At 40.8% G+C, this 18,787-nt stretch overlaps 1 protein-coding gene across 1 annotated transcript in view; it reads right to left on the reverse strand.

Annotated features, from left to right (window-relative positions):
* ICA1 (islet cell autoantigen 1, 69kDa) overlaps nt 1-18,787 on the reverse strand; it is a 139,054-nt gene that overhangs the window by 99,382 nt on the left and 20,885 nt on the right. The window lies entirely within an intron of this gene.

Here is an 18,787-nt window from a genome sequence, read left to right on the forward strand (position 1 = left end):
TTGGGGTGACACAGGTATGAAGGGCATGGAGTAGAAGCCTGCACGTGCCCTGTGAAGACTGGTAAGTGTGGAGCAGCCCTGCTGGTAATCGAAGAGATGAGACTGATGAGTGTTATGGAAAAGGAGCCAAAATAACACTTGGATACAGGAAACTGGATTTAGGAGATTGTAGTTGACTACTGAAGACCATTTTATTTGTTTGTTTGGCTTTATTTTGTTTTGTTTTGTTTGAGACAGGGTCTTGTTCCGTCACCTGGGCTAGAGTGCAGTGGCATCATCACAGCTCACTGCAACCTCAAACTCCTGGGCTGGAGTGATCCTCCTGTCTCAGCCTCCCAAGTAGATGAGACTGCAGATGTGTACCACCATGCCCGGAGAATTTCTCTATTTTTTGTAGAGACGGGGTCTGAAGACCATTTTAGACTCTTGAACACAATGAAAGAGTTTCATGAAGATCTAAGCCACAATTGTGAATATCAGTTGGGTTGTTGAGCTGGTGACTTTGAGCCCATCTACTAAATGTCCAGCCAATCAGTATACTGTCACAGATTCTCATTCTTTTCTGCTCTCTCACTGTTTCTCAGGAGATCCACCTCTACCTTTCACTCCTTTTGTAACTGCAGGTATGTTCTGGACTAAAGTGAAGTGTTTCATGTCTTATCTACTTTCATCACTGCTCCATTCTATCAGTGCATAAAAAATAAATTTCATTCACTCTCTAGTGGTCAGTGAGTATAGCAGATAAAAGCTTATGTTCTAGAGTGAGAATACTTGTGTTCTAGTCATGGAAAATTGGGGTAATATTTTTTGGAAATATGTCAACATGCTTTTCTATTTGCATGTCCATGCACCTGATCTTCTCCATTGCCAGCTTGGGGCACACCTCTGTCTGGGATCGGGGAGCCTGGGCCTCCGGATTGTTGTAAGAGAAATAGAGAGAAAGTGGTACTCTCCACCTTCCGGTAGACCAAAATTGGGTTTTCAAGTCTGCAGCAAGACAGCAACCTTGAAACTCAAGCTTTGCCAGACAGTAAAGGACAATTAATAAATTACAAATTTTTACCTCCTACCTTAGCAGGTGGACCTGATGATAGACTGTTTTGTGGTGCTGGTGGTGATGGAGTTAATGACAAGAGAAAGGAAGGGAGAAGGCCTGCCTGCCTGCTTCTAGGCTGGGCCATAGGTCAGGGAAGTGGACAAGGAGACATGGGGCCCAAATTCGTCCCAAGGAGGAAAAGCACTGAGAGGGAAACTAAAGGCAGAAAGGAATCTGCCCCACTACCTGCTTGGGAATTTGTGAGGGGGTTGCCTCTTAGGCCTGTCTCTGCTCCGAACAGGACCAGCTGCATCAAAGTAAAACAGTGCAGTTGATGAAGAGGGCTGAGTTTAGCTCCCCAGTATCCCCCTGAGTTTTAGGGATATGGAGAGGAAGGAATCCAGAGTCCCATGGCAAGAAGAGGGAGGTGGCTAAGGGTGCTGGCCAGTGAGCTTGCCAGGGAATGACACTGGGTTGGGGGCCAAATTGACGTCCACAGTAATCTGAGTTGCCATTAGGGAGATTCATCAAGGGAAGGCAGTTGAGGCTCCTAGAACATTGCTAGCTGAGGAAAGAAACCAGCCATTACCCAGCCACAGGCTTCAGGGATATACCATGCAAGTCCAGGGATATACCATGCTAGTTGTGCTCTAGCAAGACAAGGAAGAAGCCAGAGGAGAGGGGGCGGACACCATATCCCCTGCCCACCCCCAGGACACAGTCAGCTCAATGCCCTTCTGGGAAGAAGTGACATGGATTTCTGAAAGAGCATCCAAAAAGAGATGATTTAAACCAGTGCAAAGAGGAAGCCAAATTTTGAACAGACTCAACACTTAAACTGAAACAAAGGAGGCTATTTAACCTCATTTAACTGACAAATCTAGAAGATCTCATCACACATGCTCATGAAGAAACCACTTCAGTTCCGGAAAATAAGGGCATGCATGTGATCTGAGTACATTTAAAACTCCTTCCACCTGGCCCTACCACATTTTAACTGTGTCGCATTGAGATAGTTACTTAACCTCATCAAAATTCTTATCTGTGAAGAGGACATTATAGTATCTTCCCCTTCGGGAATTTTAATGAGCCCATTCATGTAAAATGTTTAAAACTGTAGCTGGCACAGGATAAACTTTTAATAATGTATTTGCTAATTTTGTTAATCACTTGTTACATTCAACATCAAAGTTTCTTTTGTCCTGTTCAAAAATGGCTAAACATTTGTCAAGCTATGTCAAAATACTATATTTCTGGCATTCCTCATTTATGATATCACAGCCTCTAATGCATTCCCATAAGCACAGAAATGCCATTCTGGGGACAAATGAGAATTACTGTTTTTATACCATCTCAGACTTCTTCTCAGCTTGTTCAACATCTTGGTACTCACTACAGTAATTATGTCAAAGCCAGGACAATATTTCTTAAAAATAATATTAGCTGCAACAAACCACAGAGTAAAACGGTGGAGGTATTTACAAGAGCTGGTGGAAAAGCCTACTCTATCTTAGGCTGATCTACTCCCAAGAGGAATGGACAAACCACGTAAATGGAGAAGAACGCAGAGGGGGAGGATTTCTTTGTGACTCTGCAGGCATTTTTAACACGCATATTGGGACACCACAATGCCAGATTGCTCCTGGAAAATTCTTTGTGATTAACATGTATAAATTGATTCTCAGAATTGTTTGCTGCTGAGTACTAAATTCTAGATATTAACTAATCTGGGGCTCCATCCTAGCTCTTTCAGTTTTCTGAGTCAAACTGGAGAACACTGATGGGGGTTTAGTTGAAATAGGAGAAAAGATTTAGTTAGTAAGGTTTAATACTGATTGTAGATGAACAAAATAAGTAATATTCGCATGTCTGTGGTATACAAATTTCTAGGCTATAGGGCTTAGGTAAACATATATGGTAATGTTTGATATAGTAGGATTTCTAAGGAATCAAGTGTTTTAAGTGACTTTTCCATATAATTCAAGCTTACTCTATTTAAAAAAAAAAACTTTAAAAAATAAATCCTTATAAGTCAGCTATCTCTTATTATAATAAGTATCTATCTTCTTAAATATTAATAGCAAAATTACTTTTGATGGATCAGTCGTCAATTTCACGGTGGTGCCCTGGAAACAATTTCTCAAGGAGTAATCCATGGACCCCAGCAAGGGAATCACCTAGGAGCTTATTAAAAATAAGATCCCTGGGCCACACCCCAGGCCTTTTGAATCAGAATCCTTAGGTGGGACCCAGGATTCTCCACATCCAACTTCTCAGAAGATCCTTACACTCAACTGAGGCCAGAGAGGCCCTAATTCAGAGTTAGTTGAGATGTTCTTCACTGGAAACACCTGCACTAGAAATATCTGTTATCTTTCCGTGTCTATTTGCTGTAGAGCTTCTGTTATTTTCCTCCTAAGAGTACAAACTTTTCAATAGTGCACTGGCTTCAAAACTATAGGCCAATTTGCACAGGATTCTTGGCAGGTTGCTGACCTTTGTGATGTCTGCTTTCCATCCATGAGCCTCTTAGTCTCCATTCAGGTTTGGGCCCCAGAGCTTGACACTTACTGTTGTGGGATTCAAACACCTGACCTCAAGGAACCCAGGCTCTAGACTAGCCATTTCATTTCAAAAGGCCACTACCAGAACAAGGTGGAACAGAAGTGCTAAATGCTGAACACAGCAACATGACCTGATGTTCAGAAGACAGGGAGATTGATGGATGATTTGATGAGAAGAAGAAACAAATCCAAATACTTCTTAAGGGTGCTTGTAACATGAACTCCTGGGGTCAGTGAAAAAGGTCAGATGCGAACTGTGCTGGAAGATGTGGCTGCTACTTCAACATGAAGCTGGGTCTCCTCTACCCCAGAAACATTTTCTTTCAGAGTAACCTAGTATTATACACAGATCCATTCATTGAGTATGGGGAACTTGGGGCAGAAGAAGTGGGCAGAGCACTGACTGTGGAGGCAAAAGACTTGGGTTTGAATCCTGGTCTTGTATGTGTGGCTATAGGCACGTCATTCAGACTCACGGTGCCTCTTATCTGTGAAATGGGAAAAAGAATTCAGACCTTCACTGAACTGTTGTATAGCTTTAATGAGGTAGTGAATAAGAAACAGCTTTGTAAACTGAAGAGCATTTTACCAATATTTAATCAGAAATATTCTGCATCACGTACACATTTAAATAGCTGCTACATCTTTCTACAAGGCATAATGTTAAGAAAAGCACTTGGGGAAAAAAATTCAAATATTTTAATTGTCTTACATAAATAAAACTATCATATTGTTCATTGTGGAGTTTATCTGCTATGCTTTTGTACTAAGCAAACGATATATCTTTAAACACAAAATAAGTAGCATTTTGATTTTTGCACAACTCATGTTTAACATTCTTTTAAAACATGTTGTTCTTACTTCTGGATTAAGGGATAAGTGAAAAGGTTTATCAGATCTTCATTTTATTTTCAAAATTCTCTTTCCTAACATCAATTTTTAATGTCAACTTTACTTGTATGATTTATTAGCTGAAATTGCAGACTGGTGGAGAAAATGGGGACATTCTGGGGAGAGAGGAGAGACAAGTAAATCCATAAAGAATCCTAGAGATTTTGCCTAAAACCTAAAATATACTAAGGATAAGGAACAGGGAGTCTAACTTATGAAATCTAACTATTGTCTGGCTTCACATCACGACTTGTAGTTTTAAAATGGAAGGCATACAAAAAAAAAAAAAAAAGGCCAAAGCTAGTTCTTTCAGCAGAGAATTAATTAAAAGCAGACGGAGGCCTGGATAATAAGTACCAATAAAAGCTTTAGCTGACATAGCTTCAATTTACAAATCGCTGGCTTTTCCTGGCAGGGCTTGGGGAAGGAGGGTGAGGAATCATGGCACACACAGCCTGGATGAGGAAGATATGGAAATCTTTAAAATAAAGATGCTTTCAACGTCTTATTCTAAAACACTTGATTTGTGGCAGCCATGACAGAATTCCAGCGAAAGCTGAGTATGTCCCACAGACTGTGGAAGCCTTGCGGGGAGCTGTGTCCAATGCCTTCCCCGTCATACCTTACTTTGTCATGTACACTTTGTTAACAGGAATCAAATCCATAATGTGCACACAAAAAGATGTGTGGTTTAGAATCTGCCTGCGTTTCAAGTTCTTTTTAAACTTGATCATTAGGAGATCTTTATGAGAATATTAAAAAGTAAACTGGTAATAAACACTATGAAGCCAAAGGGATATTAATTTGATTTATGGCAATTGATACTACTGCTCGAAAAATTTTAATGACAAAATTGAGGCTTACAGAAACATAAGTGCTCTTGGTTTAGTCTGTAGGACCTGGAAGACTACCAATGAAAAGGAGCTGATGAAATTGCTAGATTTAGAGAACAGAGTTGAGAGAGATACTATAGGGAAAGATTGTGTCTGAGTATATTAAACAGTGTAAATAAGATTCAGAAGTGGACAGTGAGCACAGAACAAGTCATTAAAGCCAGCAGTAAGTCTCCAAGTTAGGAGACTAAATGTCAGCCTGTAGGATGCTGCAACCCAGCTGAAAGGCCTCGGAGTGGGGCTGAAAATGCAGATGGAGGCCATTCGCTCCGAAATAGCTGCCTTCCCCTCCCCTTGCCCCCTTTGTTCTTTTTGGGAAAGGATTTTCTCTACATTCTCACTGATGCAAAACATAGAATGTATTCCTTCTAGGACAAAATTGAGAATATATGGGAAAAGTCATTTTTTTACTTTCTCACTTTTTTCTCCTTCCAGATAAGCATAATTGCTTATGGTAGTTCTCCTAGAACAGTGAAGCCTTTGAAAAGAAACATTTTCATCTTCTTTCCTAATTTCAGTGGTTTTCCCTCAGGCATTGTTTTTGATCCGTCCATCCCTCAGTGACCTCACCTCCTCACATGGCTCTCCCTGTGGATGGCTTTCGAAAATGACTTCATCCTTCAACCTCCTCCATCCAGCTGCCCACATGACATCACCTTGGAACTTAGCTTCCCATCTTTGCCCCTCAAGCCTGCCTTCTCTCTTCCCATTATTATTATTAAAAACAAACAATAGAAAACCCTCTCAATTTCTGCCAACTTTAGAGAGTTTTTTGTCATTCTCCCTTTTTGCTTTCTATCAAACCTTAACTGTCCTTACTCTAATCTCATTCATTCTCATTATTTTTAATATGAATTATTTTAATGGGTAACACATGCACATGGCACAAAATTTAAAAGGCACACAAAGGCATATGGTGAACCTCAACCTTGTTCTTCTCTCTCTCATCTCATCCCATCCTCCAACCTGGTTCCCTGCCCTGGAAGCAACTGCTGCTGCCAGCTTCTCCTGTATCTTTTCCCCTCAAATTTAAGATGAAAAAAATGAAAAGGAGCCAAGCATGGTGCCACACGCCTGTAATCCCAGCTACTCGGGAGACTGAGGTGGGAGGATGGCTTGAGGTCAGAAGTTTGAGACCAGCCTGGGCAACATAGCCAGACCTCATTTCTACAAAAACTTTAAAAAAATTAGCGAGGCATGGTGGTACACACCTGTAGTCCTAGCTACTCAGAAGGCTCAGCCAGAAGGATTGCTTGGGCCCAGGAATTCGAGGCTACAGTGAGCTATGACCGTACCACTGCACTCCAGCCTGGGTGGCAGAGTGAGACCCTGCGTAAATAAAAACTAAAAAAAAAAAAAAAAAAGAAAGGGCACAAGATTCTAAATGTAATATATTTTACCCTGCTAGTTTTTTCTCAGCTTCCCTATTTGAGAAATTTCTTCATTTATTTCACACACATTAATCTATAGACTTTTCACCTATCATTCCTCCTTCTCGTATGTGGATATTTTCTAAGTCTCTTTGACTGGACCTCTCTCAGAACATGGACTAATAACCATGAACTATTTTTGCTTGTAAATACTGCAGAGTCCCACTTCTTGAGGCCCAGAACAGAAATTATTAAAAAGAACACAGCAGAAAAAAAAAACACCATCCCTCAATTTGTTTATATAATTAATCTACCTTGAGAAATAGCCCTTATTTCAATGTCAGCAGACACCAGCAGAATCACAGTGAGAAATCAGCATCTAAATGACAATGGTTGTCTCAGAATCACAGCTGGGGAGAGAATTTAAAACGATGGATAGACAGATAGATGGGTGGTTGGATAGAAAGAGCCAATCAACTGTGAAGTGTTACCAAGCCTGAAAATCATATTTCATTTGATGGTAACAACAGAAGCCTGATTAATGCATGTGGGAATTTCCTTTCAAAGTTACACCAATAGGCCCTTAGGGCCTGCTTCTTTTTAGGGCTCCCTAAGCCCATGTGAAATTGGTCTGTTTAAGATTTTAGGGCTCCTATCTATGAGTTTCATTGATCTTATTTAATGATTAAGTATGGGATAATTGCTGAAGATGAAATGGAATTTTTTCACTTGGGATAATTTTATTATACCTAGAACTGTCCTGAACATTTTATGCTAGAAGGGTGGCACACACGTTTTAAAGCTGTTTAAGGTTTTCCTTTTATCAAAAATTCATTAAGGGAGGCAAAGTGAAGCCACTCTTTGAGAGAACTGAGATGAAAGTGGCTGAGAATTGTGCACACTTTAGTGAACAGAGCCCCTGTTGACCAAGACATAAACCAGCAAGATGCTGGTCTCCATTTTCTCATTTCCCTGTTAGGTTAGAATTATGTAAGTTCCCTGGAGAACAAGGAATCGTCCAACATCGTTTTTGTTATTTTAAGTCTCAGAAGTATGAATGGGAAATACCAGTTTTCTACTCACTATTTCTTTTGATAGTTCAGACACTAAAGTATGGATAGATTTAGGACTTGGGATGAAGGGGATTCTGAGTTTCATTGAGAGACAGGAAAACCTACAAAACATGACAGTCTATGACTCCATTATGGGGCCAATACTGCTTGCATAAATCTTGTTAGGAATGCTTTGCTGAGGGCTAACAAAAATAATTTAGTCATTTAAAAAAGTACTATTCACAACCCTTTAATATTACTTGATGACAAACTAACACAGAAGATAGTTTTTTTCTAAAATAATTGTGATTTAGATCTTTCTTTCTAAAATATTAACTCTCCATAGCCAACTTATAAATCCAGTTTCATGTAAAAGTGGCAATCCAGACAACCATCAAACCACTATTTCTGCTGTCACCAAAAAGTCTGGTTGTAAAGACGAATGGATTTGAAGAAAATTCTTTCTGACTCTAATAAAAGTAACTTACAGTACTATAAAGCTGGTATTCAGGAAATAGCAGATATACTACTCCTGTTTGAAATTAAGTAAAACCTACATTACATTTTATATATCTAAGTAAATCTCCATTTAAAAAAAAAAATAAATAGTAGTGAATCCCTAAAGCATAAATACTTTTAAATAAGAGTGCTGGGCTATCAAGGTGCAAATGTCTTCTTGTATACTGAATTCTAGAGGATGCTAAAAATTGCAACTAATTCATCATGCAGAATAAGAGTACTAGCTGGGGAAGATGATATTTGAGCTGTTAGCCAAAAGGAAGAGGGTAATCTAGAGGGATGCGTAACTATGACAGACTTGGAGACAAACTGGAGTGGCAGGAGACGGTAACTAGTAAATCATACTACTTGAACATGGTAGTTTTCCATTGACCCAAAATCTAAGATGACACCTCCTTCAGGAGCTACCAAAAGGAGGCAGAAGCCAACGGAACAGTCTGTGGTTGGGTGGGGGGAGTTGTCACAGGCACCCTGCGGCCCTCTGACTCTGCAGCTAAAAGCACAACGTGATGAGACATGGAAATAGTGAATTCATCTAAGAGATTCTAGCTGCTGAGGCACTGAGAAGCCCTTGTTAAGAGTTTGGCTCAATTTATGGCCACATTTTAACCTGGAACTTGATGGTTCCACTCAGTAAAATCTGCAGGTTTTGCGTGTTGTCATCCATGAAATTCTAGAAACCAGGCTTGCATGTGCCACCTAATACACGTAAGCCTTAGAGAAAAAGCCAGACAGTCTGGCAAAAGGAAAACTATCTTGGACCAGATCAGTTCACACTTAGATAATTCACTTTTGTCCAGAGTCCACTCTGAAACTTGAGAATTAAGCAAGCTTTTCCCTTAAACAATTAAAGAAATATCATACGCAAAGATTCAACACCTCTCAAGAGAGACACGTTCCTTCCCGTCCCACCCTACCCTTGAAAAAAATCTACTTTAAGCCAACACATTAGCTTTTACAGTATTACAAAAATATGCTTCTTTTAAAAAACTATATGGATGTTTCCTCTTCTTATAGAATTTAAATAATGGAAATGATGAATTAGTATGTGTAGACGACATCTTCTAGGATGTTAAAATCAAATGACTCCTTGCTTGCAAACCTGAGCCTCATTTTTGCTCAATGGCAGGATTAAATTTCATTCAGTAATACAAACATTTATAAGATGCATATTACGCCTGTTTATTATGCAATTGGGGTTCAACGACGTGTAAGACCCTGATATTGCCTTCAAGGAAACTACAGGGTTATTTATTTACCTCTCCCCTCATTTGATAAATAAATCCTTATTGAATACCTACCCTGTGGCAGGCTAAGAAGTATGCACGAAGTGCAATGGGAACAGTGCAAAGGGTAACAGCAATGCTTCGAGGAGCCAGCAAAGGCTCCCTGGGGTAATGTGGCCTTAAATGATGCCTCTGAGTTTTACAGGCACAAAAGGAGAAGGGAATTTCCGGTGGGAGAAGCAGGGCCTGCAAAGGTCAGGCTATGTAAGAATGAGGTGAATGGCACAGATTTTAATGAGGCTGGAAACACAGGGTGTGCATGTGTGTGTGGCGGCAGCAGGGAACAGAGGCGGGAGGGGTGTTATTCCAGAGGGAAGCTGGGGTCAGGGGAGGCAGGTCAGAGCCAGCCTGTAGAGGTCCTGGAGGGCCAAACTGTTTGGACTTGTCAGCTGGCCAAGGTGGGGCCTGGAGAATGACATGATCAGCTTTGTGTTACTGAAGTAGGACCAGTATTAGCGTGGAGGACGGAAGCCAACTGCGATCCTCTAAATTGAGGAAGCTACTAGCTCAGGCAATAGCACTGAGGAGGAGAGGAGAGAAGCAATTCGAGAGATACTTTGGAAGTAGAATCAGTAGAAACTAGAGACCTCCTGGATGTGGAAAGTGAATAATGGCACCAACTGAGGATAAACCTACAGCTTGGGAAACAGCTGGAGAAATGAACTTAAATGTCCTTGTTATTTTGGGGATGTGTGTAAATATATTTACTTATTTTGCACAGAAATAACCTATAACTTTTCAGGATATAAACACACCATGAATATTTATTTTCTTAAATTTAAATACCTCTCACCAAGATATCTAAGTAAAAATAGAAATAATATAAAAGCTGTGAAGGTACATCAAGTGGAAAGGCACAAATTAAGAGAGTACTATTTAATTTCCTAGCCCATCCATTTATAAATGCAAAATTATGCTCAAAAGCCTTTTTTTTTGCAAAGACTTCATTCACTTGAAAGTAGATTATAGAAAAAAAAATAGTCCTAAGGTGGCTGTCTAACCACATTATAGCCAAGGACAATTTTAAAGAGAAATGGACAAGAGATTCCAGCAGCCCCAGGCACAGACAGGACCGGCAGCTAATGCTGGCTTAGCTGGACTCACCTGAACCTTGGGTTGGAGGGAGGCAGCTGAATCATGGAAAAGGAAGGCAGCAATGGCCTGTCACACCTAGAGACTCCTGTCTGAAAAATTGTCAGACAACCCAGAATAACAAACACCATTTCCTCCAGCCCACATTGAGGGGTCAACCCAAGGCTGAGGCCACCCTCCTAGCAAACCTCCGTAGGTGATTTATTTAGAGTATGTGTTTTGCTGGATGTTAATTTTTTTTTTTCCTCTGGAGATTCAGGAGTAAATGTGGTAGCTATAAAAAGAGTTACCATTATCTGAGAGCTTGCCCTGTGCCACGCTCTGGGCTAAGCATCTCCCATAACTCATGCCCTTTAGTCCTCACTGCCGCCCAGTGAGGGCACCTTCCTCAGCTCTCTCCTGCAGCGGCGGCTTAGCGTGCGTGGTTAGTGGGTTTGATAGCTTGCCTGGCATTATGTCCCAAGGAAATGGATCTTCTGGTTTGTGGTTCAGGTCCCACTCTACTCTGAGCACCAGGGTCCCCTGGATTTTTATCTGTTCGTAGTATTCTCTAAGAGAGAGAGGAATGAAGCAGGTTGCAGATTGAGCTCTGGAATGGCACTGTCTGGGACTACAGTCCAGTTCTGAACTCCCTGAGCCTTGGCATTTCCTCATCTGTAAAATGGGGATGACATGTGCGTTGCCTACAAAGTGAAGGTGTCAACTGTGGGAACGTGAGGCACACTGAGAGGCAGGCTGAGCTGTGTGCTGGGGAAGGGCACAGATACCGGAGCCAGTCTGTCCAGGTTCCTACATGAGCTGGGTGGCCTGGGGCAAGTTCCTTACCTGCTACGCCTGTTTCCTCATTTGCAAAATGGTGATGATAACTTTACCAGTTTGATAGCCTTGTTAATAGGATTAAATGAGTTTATGCTAATAAAGATCTTGGAACAGTACCAAACACAAGACTGTACTATGTAAATATTTGTTAAATAAAAAACTTAAGTATTGTCTCTATCATATTATAATAAAGGCTTTGAAGTTTCAGCCAAGTAGCTAAGTGACATGAATGAACGTCACTTCTCAGTTCAGATTTTAACACAAATCTAGCTCTCTATGTAGGTCAGTCCAAAGAAGGTCACTCTGTCTTCCTGCCAAGCTTTCCATGGTGCCATCCATTTCCCCTTCTACTGAGTCATGACACGCGGTAATTCCATAAAGATTAGGCAAAATGAAGGAATAATATTTGGAATCTCCTTCCTGCCTCCACTGTCCACTGCAATGTTTCTCTATCAAGAATGTCTTAAAAGATACACATGCCTGGACCCCATATTTACTTTGCGAAAGCTTCCCAATGATTTTGGTGATTTTGATGCACAATTTCTAACTGCTGGCTTAAAGGATATTAAGTGTCCAATAAATATGTGTATATTGAATTAAAGCTTTGATCATGTATTTTTGCGCTTTTTCTTGTTTTATTTTTGGGTGAGAGGACAAGTATCAGGGTTGCTTTTATTTCCCATTTGGTCCTAGTTTTCTTCACATTTCTCAGTGTCCTAAAGTCCCAGCTGTAGAAGTAGACCTTCCATTTCGTCTCAATTTTAGTTATATGGAGGGAATAAAAAAATGGACTAGAGTATGAACAAAGGGAGATGTACTCTAATTATCCATGTTCTCCTGCCCCCATATGTTCTCATTTTCTAATCTTTTTTTCAAACATGTAACAACATAAATTGTATTGGAAACTTAAGAGGTAAAGTCCGCTATTCTAAAAAATCATATTTAGGAACCACATAGATCTCTGTATTTATATGAACTTATTTGTTTTGGGGACTTGGGTATATTCCACAGAAGAAATCAGGGAACATGCCAACTTCTTAATACAAAACTTCTTAACCTCAATAATAAAATGGTTCCTCAAAAAATTAAAAATAGAACTATCATATGATCCAGCAATTCTTAGGTATCTATCCAAAGGAACTGAAAGCAGGGTCTCAAAGGGATATTTGCATACTCATATTCACAGCAGCATTATTCATAAGAGCCAAGAAGTGAAAGCCACCCAAATGTCCAGCAATGGACAAGCAGATAAGCCAAACATGGCACATACAAACAGGAGAATATTATTCAAGTTTAAAAAGAAAGGAAATTCTATCACATGCTACCACATGGATGAAACTTGAGGACATTATACTAAGTGAAATAAGCCAGTCACAAAAAGATAAATACAATTCCAGTGATCTTAGATATAAGTATCTAAAGTAGTCTAATTCATAGAAACAGAAAATAGAAGCGTGGTTAGCAAGGAATGGGGGAGAGAGGGGGAAACAGGGAGTTGCTGTGTAACGGGTATAGAGTTTCAGTTTTGCAAGATGAAAAAGTTTTACTGACAGTACAACAAAGTGACTATAATCAACAATAAGATAGGGTATACTTTAAAATACCTAAAAGAGTGGAATTGGAATGTTCCTACCACAAAGAAATGATAAATGCCCGAGAGGATGGATACCCCAATTGCCCAGATTTGATTAATTCACATTGTACACCTGTCTCAAAATACCACATGTACTTATAAATATATACAACTATTTATATAATACCATGATTATATTATTAAAATATAATAATTAAAAATGGAATTTTTTTAAAAGATGGAAAAGTTTTGGAGATCCATTGCACAACAATGTGAATATACTTAACACTACTCAACTGGACACTTAAAAATGGTTAAGATGCTAAAGTTTATATTATGTGGGTTTGTTTTTTACCACAATTAAAAATTTTAAAACAAAACACAAGTTCTTAACCTCAACAGGCACTAGAGGTGCCTACAAAAAAGCAGCCAGCAAACTGTTTTCTGTAAAGTGGCAGACAGTAAACATTTTTGGCTTTGCAAGCCCTATAACTTCTGTTGTAACTACTCAATTCTGCCATGGTATTGTGAAAGCAGCCATAGACAACAAGTAAATGAATGGGCATGGTCACATTGCAATAAAAACTTTATTTATAAAAACAGGTGGCTAGCCTGTGGGTGCTGACCCTTGTAAAAGTATTAATATCTAAATAAGAGACAAATATTATCAGTTTGTAAATACCAAAGGCTCCTCTACCCCAAAATATGAGTGAAACATTCTTATTTTTCCAGAGTCTAAGATTAGAGCAACAGCAGCAAGAGTAAGCAAAACTTACTTGAAGTAGCAGGAAAACCACTACACTGACATGTTAGCGCTATGCTGGCATCTACACTTCTCTACAGATGAACTTAATGATTTTAGAGCTTAATGATTTGGAGAAAAATAATAAAAATGTTACAGCTGGAAAGGAGCTTGGTGATCACTTTTAGTGGATGAGAAAATGGCAATAGGCTTATTAGACCTATCCAAGCTGTCACAGCTGGTGTCGGCAAGGGCTGGAAACAGAGTGTAGAGCCATCGTGACTCTGAGGTCATGCTCCTTCCTCCTCTCTATTTCCAATCAGGAGCAGCAGCCAGCCCAGCCACCAGCTCTGCAAGTTATCTGCTTCATGCATGTTATTCTAAATGGTCTTGGCTTAACCCTGAAACTAATTTTTGCTATTTACCACGTTCAGTGGGGGAAATCAATAAAGACACACAAAGCCCTGAAGGCTTCATCTCATCCAATTCAGAATTGAAAGCAAGGGTGTAATTACTTGTTCCCTTCCAAGTCGTACCACGTGAAAATGGCAGGCTTTTCTTATGGCATTTAGGTACAATAAAGCAGCAGCAACCCAAGGGTGGGGTTTGGCAGCTAGATTCAATCTACTCGAGGACCACAAAAAACAGGCACCCCAGTTAAACAAACCGAAACAAACAACAAGCACACATCAAAAACCCACAAACGAAAATAGAGTTATGAAACAGATACATTTAAGAGAGTATTAGCTTCACAAAAGGAATTGTCACCTCATAAAGGAACTGAATCCAGTGCGTAGATTTCTAGAACTAGCAGAGGCAGCGGATATAATGGAGCCGAGTCCCCTCCCCCACTTTGATGTGTGAATGAAGCGTTGCCCTGAGAGTTAAGGTACTGCTTGGATACTTAACATCTGTCCACTGTAAGGATCCAAACTTGAAACGCTCCCCAATCCCTCAACACAACTCACTGTGAGGTCCCAGACCTACCTGAGGCCCTGGACTGAAGCAGAACTGGTTTAAGCCAGACAGCTGGATGGCCCAGGCAGAAAGGCCTTCGTCACAGAGTGGGGACACGGCTGAGCAGTAACACTCCTGCATTACTTAGCAGCTCCAACTCTCATGGGACTCGCCCTCAATTGCTAAAAGAGCCTGACCTCTGACAAAGACCAATGAATTCAGCAGTAATTAATGATACTGTCAAATTAATTAACCCAAGTCTTTGTTCACAGGAAAGAACCCTCTACCATCAATACTGCTGTTTACCAGTCCTTGACCAAGCGCTGTAGACCCAAACCTTCACAACCGGGACACTGGGACACCACTGACTGACGGCCCGGATAAGGTCCCACCTAGTAAACCGCCAACATTTATTAATAAACCTTCTCACCATAATATATCTTTTGATAACATGACTAGTGGATTAACAGGTCTCCAAAACCTAACACTAATTTAAATAGATAAAAGCCTGCAAATACCAGTGTGTATCATTCACATTTCCAATAATACCTTTTAGATATCCCTTTGAATTATGGTGATGAAACACTAGACAAATGCTGTAGGATTTCATTAGCCATCTAATAAATGGCTTTCATTAAAACACTGGTCTGCTTGTCCTTTTCTATGAAGAATCTGACTCCTATAAATGCCCACGTATACATTTCCATATTATCTCTTTAGAGGGCTCAGAACTATTTTCTTACACCTAACACAGCTTTTACTCCATTTAGAATAATTACCCTCCATCCCATTTCTGACTTTCAAGAAAAACAAGACACTTAATTGACCACAGGAGGACTCTCTCAAGGGCATCAGGCTGCACACGCTCGGCTGCCGGCTCCCAACTTCAGCTGATGTAATCTGCTATAAGAAGCTGACTTCTATTTTTAAATTATACCCTTTTACTCTGCCTTCAAAGGGTGCATATATCACACGTCGTAACTTTGCTCATAAAATACCTCGTGGTTCCAGGGTGAATCACGCTGTCAGGAGTTGCTTCCACCACAGCCGCCCAGCCCTGCCCCTTTAAATTCATCCACCTTTTCCTCGTGCGCGTCTGGGCTTGGGGGGAGCAGCTACGTGTGGCCCTGCTAGCCAGGTATCTTGTTCCTCACAGTCACTTTGACAAGGAGCAGATGACTAGCAGGGTCCTTCCTGAAGGCCGGGCTCAAGCTTTCCCACCTCTTTGTATTTCCATCTCCTGACACAGACACTTAATAAACGCTCTTAATGTTGACGTTGAGAGCTCTGTCATCAGGCCTGTGTGCTTCAAAGGGGGCCAGAAGGAAAACAGATTGCTTTGTTTAATTTTAAGTTTTTCATTCATCATTTCAGTCATGCTCACTGTGTGCTATTTAAAAGGTTTCTTGGCATTCTGAAGGCACTGTGAAAAAAGCCTTGGTTGGAGGTGAAAAACACACTTGAGCTTGCTATTTGTTTATTTATACTTATTCTGCTTATTTCTGAAAACAATGAGGAGCTCAGTAATTAATCTGGTGCTACTACGGAGTCTGGGAGAGGTCAGAACAGTCCATTTCTTTCTGGTCTACTTCCCTCTTCATTTCATAGTTACCCTCTGTTTTATGTGGGTTCACACAAAAGCCTCCCAGTGGTCCTCCCAGCCTCAAGGCTTGGGCCCTTCCAATCCCTTCTCTACCTTACAATCCAAATGAGCTAATGCCCCTCCTCTTCCCAACACCCTTCCACACCAGCCAGCCCCAGCTTTGGGGAGATGTCTCTCCTGCTCTGGCCCCGGTTCCATTTCCAGTCCCATGGCCTGGCACAAGCATCCCCACACCCACCCTGCCTTCCATGCTCTGGTTCTAAGTGCCCTGTTGCTTTCCCCTAAAGGCCTTGGTCTAAGGTGCTTCCTCAGCCTGGAGCCCTGCACTGCTCTGTTGCTCCCATTCCCTCTAGCCAGCTTCTTTCTACTCATCCTTCCACGGTTTGTTCGGATGCCACCTCCTCCAGGAAGAACCTCGCAGGTGTTCCTGTGACATCATGTGCTACCTCAGACATGACTGGTCACCATCTGCATTGCATTTACTTGCTCTGTCCCCAAATGACTGCACGAGACAAGATGGCGACCATCGTGTCTACGTATTTACTACCATATTCCTCTGGATGCTGCCTGGCACGTGGCCTGGCTTCAGTATCATTTGTTGAATGGACAAATGAATGAATGAATGCACACTAAGGATTCCAAGTAGGGGGACCGCATTTGTGAGGTACAAATTAGAATTTTGTCTCCTCTGGAAAGTGTGAACTCAAAAAAACAGAATTTTTCATCCCTTGAGACGCGAAGGCGGCAGATGGCCCTGAAGAAACTGAAATTCTCCCCATCTATGGTGACTCCTGAGGAGCCACTCGCAGCTGGATGGCTCTTCCAGATGACTCAGAAACACGTTTAGGTAACACATTCCTGAGAGATAAATGGAGACTCTGTTTAAAATGGAATCCCACCAGGACAAAACACTAAGGCTTGCTCAAAGTTAAATTTCATGTTATAAACTCCGAGTGAACATAAAACTCTACAATTTAAATTCATTCCAAAGAGGGCAGCAAGCCACACATTCATAATGCTACTTCTTACCTGCAAAACCACATGTCAGTTTCCCAAACATCATGAGGTCAGCTGCAAATGGTGGGAATGCCCTAGAGGCTTGAGAAACGTGGGCCTGGCACTTCAAACTCAGTGTCTGGAACCTTGCCAGCTGATATGTGAGTGCTGACTTGGGGCCCAGCACCAGACTGTCCCTGGGGTTACAGCGGTGAGGAGAACCAACATGGTCCCTGTCCTTGTGAAGACTCCAGCCTAATCAAATATACACTTGAACATAGACATCTTTAAAAAAATATTCCAAGTACACCATGTTCAGCTATTAAACTAAATCCAGCACACACGGGATGAGGAGTAAGGCATAGCTTCAGCAACCTCTGCATGGCAAAGGATTTTTTTTTTAAACCTTTCTTTCCCCCCCAAAATCAACATATTGATGTCACTAAAGAGTTGGTAATGTTTCAACCTTCAAACCAAATGACAAAGGACTTGGTTTTTATTTCATCTTTACACAGTTAGTAACTGTTCCCCCAAACAAAACCAAAGAAACACAATACCACGTGAAATTCTTTGGCCTTCCAGAATAAAAATATGTTTATTTTTATTACCTGGCACATAGGAGGTGCTCAATGAATGTTAATTGAATGAATGAATTGCAAGTGGGGCAGCTATAAAATGCCTTTGTCAATTTTAGGTATTCTCTCTTAGGGAAAGAAATTAGGCATATTTTGTAAGATTATGACTTTCATTTACCTATCTGGCCTTGGGCTAGTTACCTAATGTGAGTCTCATTTTCCTCATCTATAACATAAAATCTGTGTCTTGGTTGTTGTGAGGCTTACAGGAGGCAGCAGCTACAAATGACCAGCATACTATGTCCTGTAGGTGATTTTTTTTTTTACCCTCTCAACTCTGCTCTCCTCCACACTCATGAAAGGCTACATGCATACCAAATCACTGGCCTGATTAGAATTTAGAAAACTTTAGAAGTCGCCTGGGCTCACCAACTTCTATCTATCAACCCTTAAAATATTTATTTATTATTTTGGGGCTTTGATTTTCTCTTTTACAAGATGAGTGAGTTTCACTAGGTGATCTCTAAGAGACATTTCGGCCTGGTTTTCCATGACTTAGAAGTCTACCTCACTGAGAAGTTAGATGCTGCTAACAGATGAAGGACATCTGTGATTAGAAATAAAATAGACCCTGATTTCTCTTCATAGGGGAGGATACTAAATTTCAAACCAAGATAAAATTTACTTTTTAAGGAATTTGTTATGAATCTAATATCTAGGTCGAGAACTGGTGGCCGACCATACTCTTAGGCAACAGGAGGTCCCTCCTTCCCTGCACTTCGACAAATCTAACCTCCAAGGCACCAACAAGGCTTCCCA

The sequence above is a fragment of the Propithecus coquereli genome, unplaced genomic scaffold (assembly GCF_000956105.1).
Source record: "Propithecus coquereli isolate 6110/MARCELLA unplaced genomic scaffold, Pcoq_1.0 Scaffold108, whole genome shotgun sequence".
NCBI lineage: Eukaryota > Metazoa > Chordata > Mammalia > Primates > Indriidae > Propithecus > Propithecus coquereli.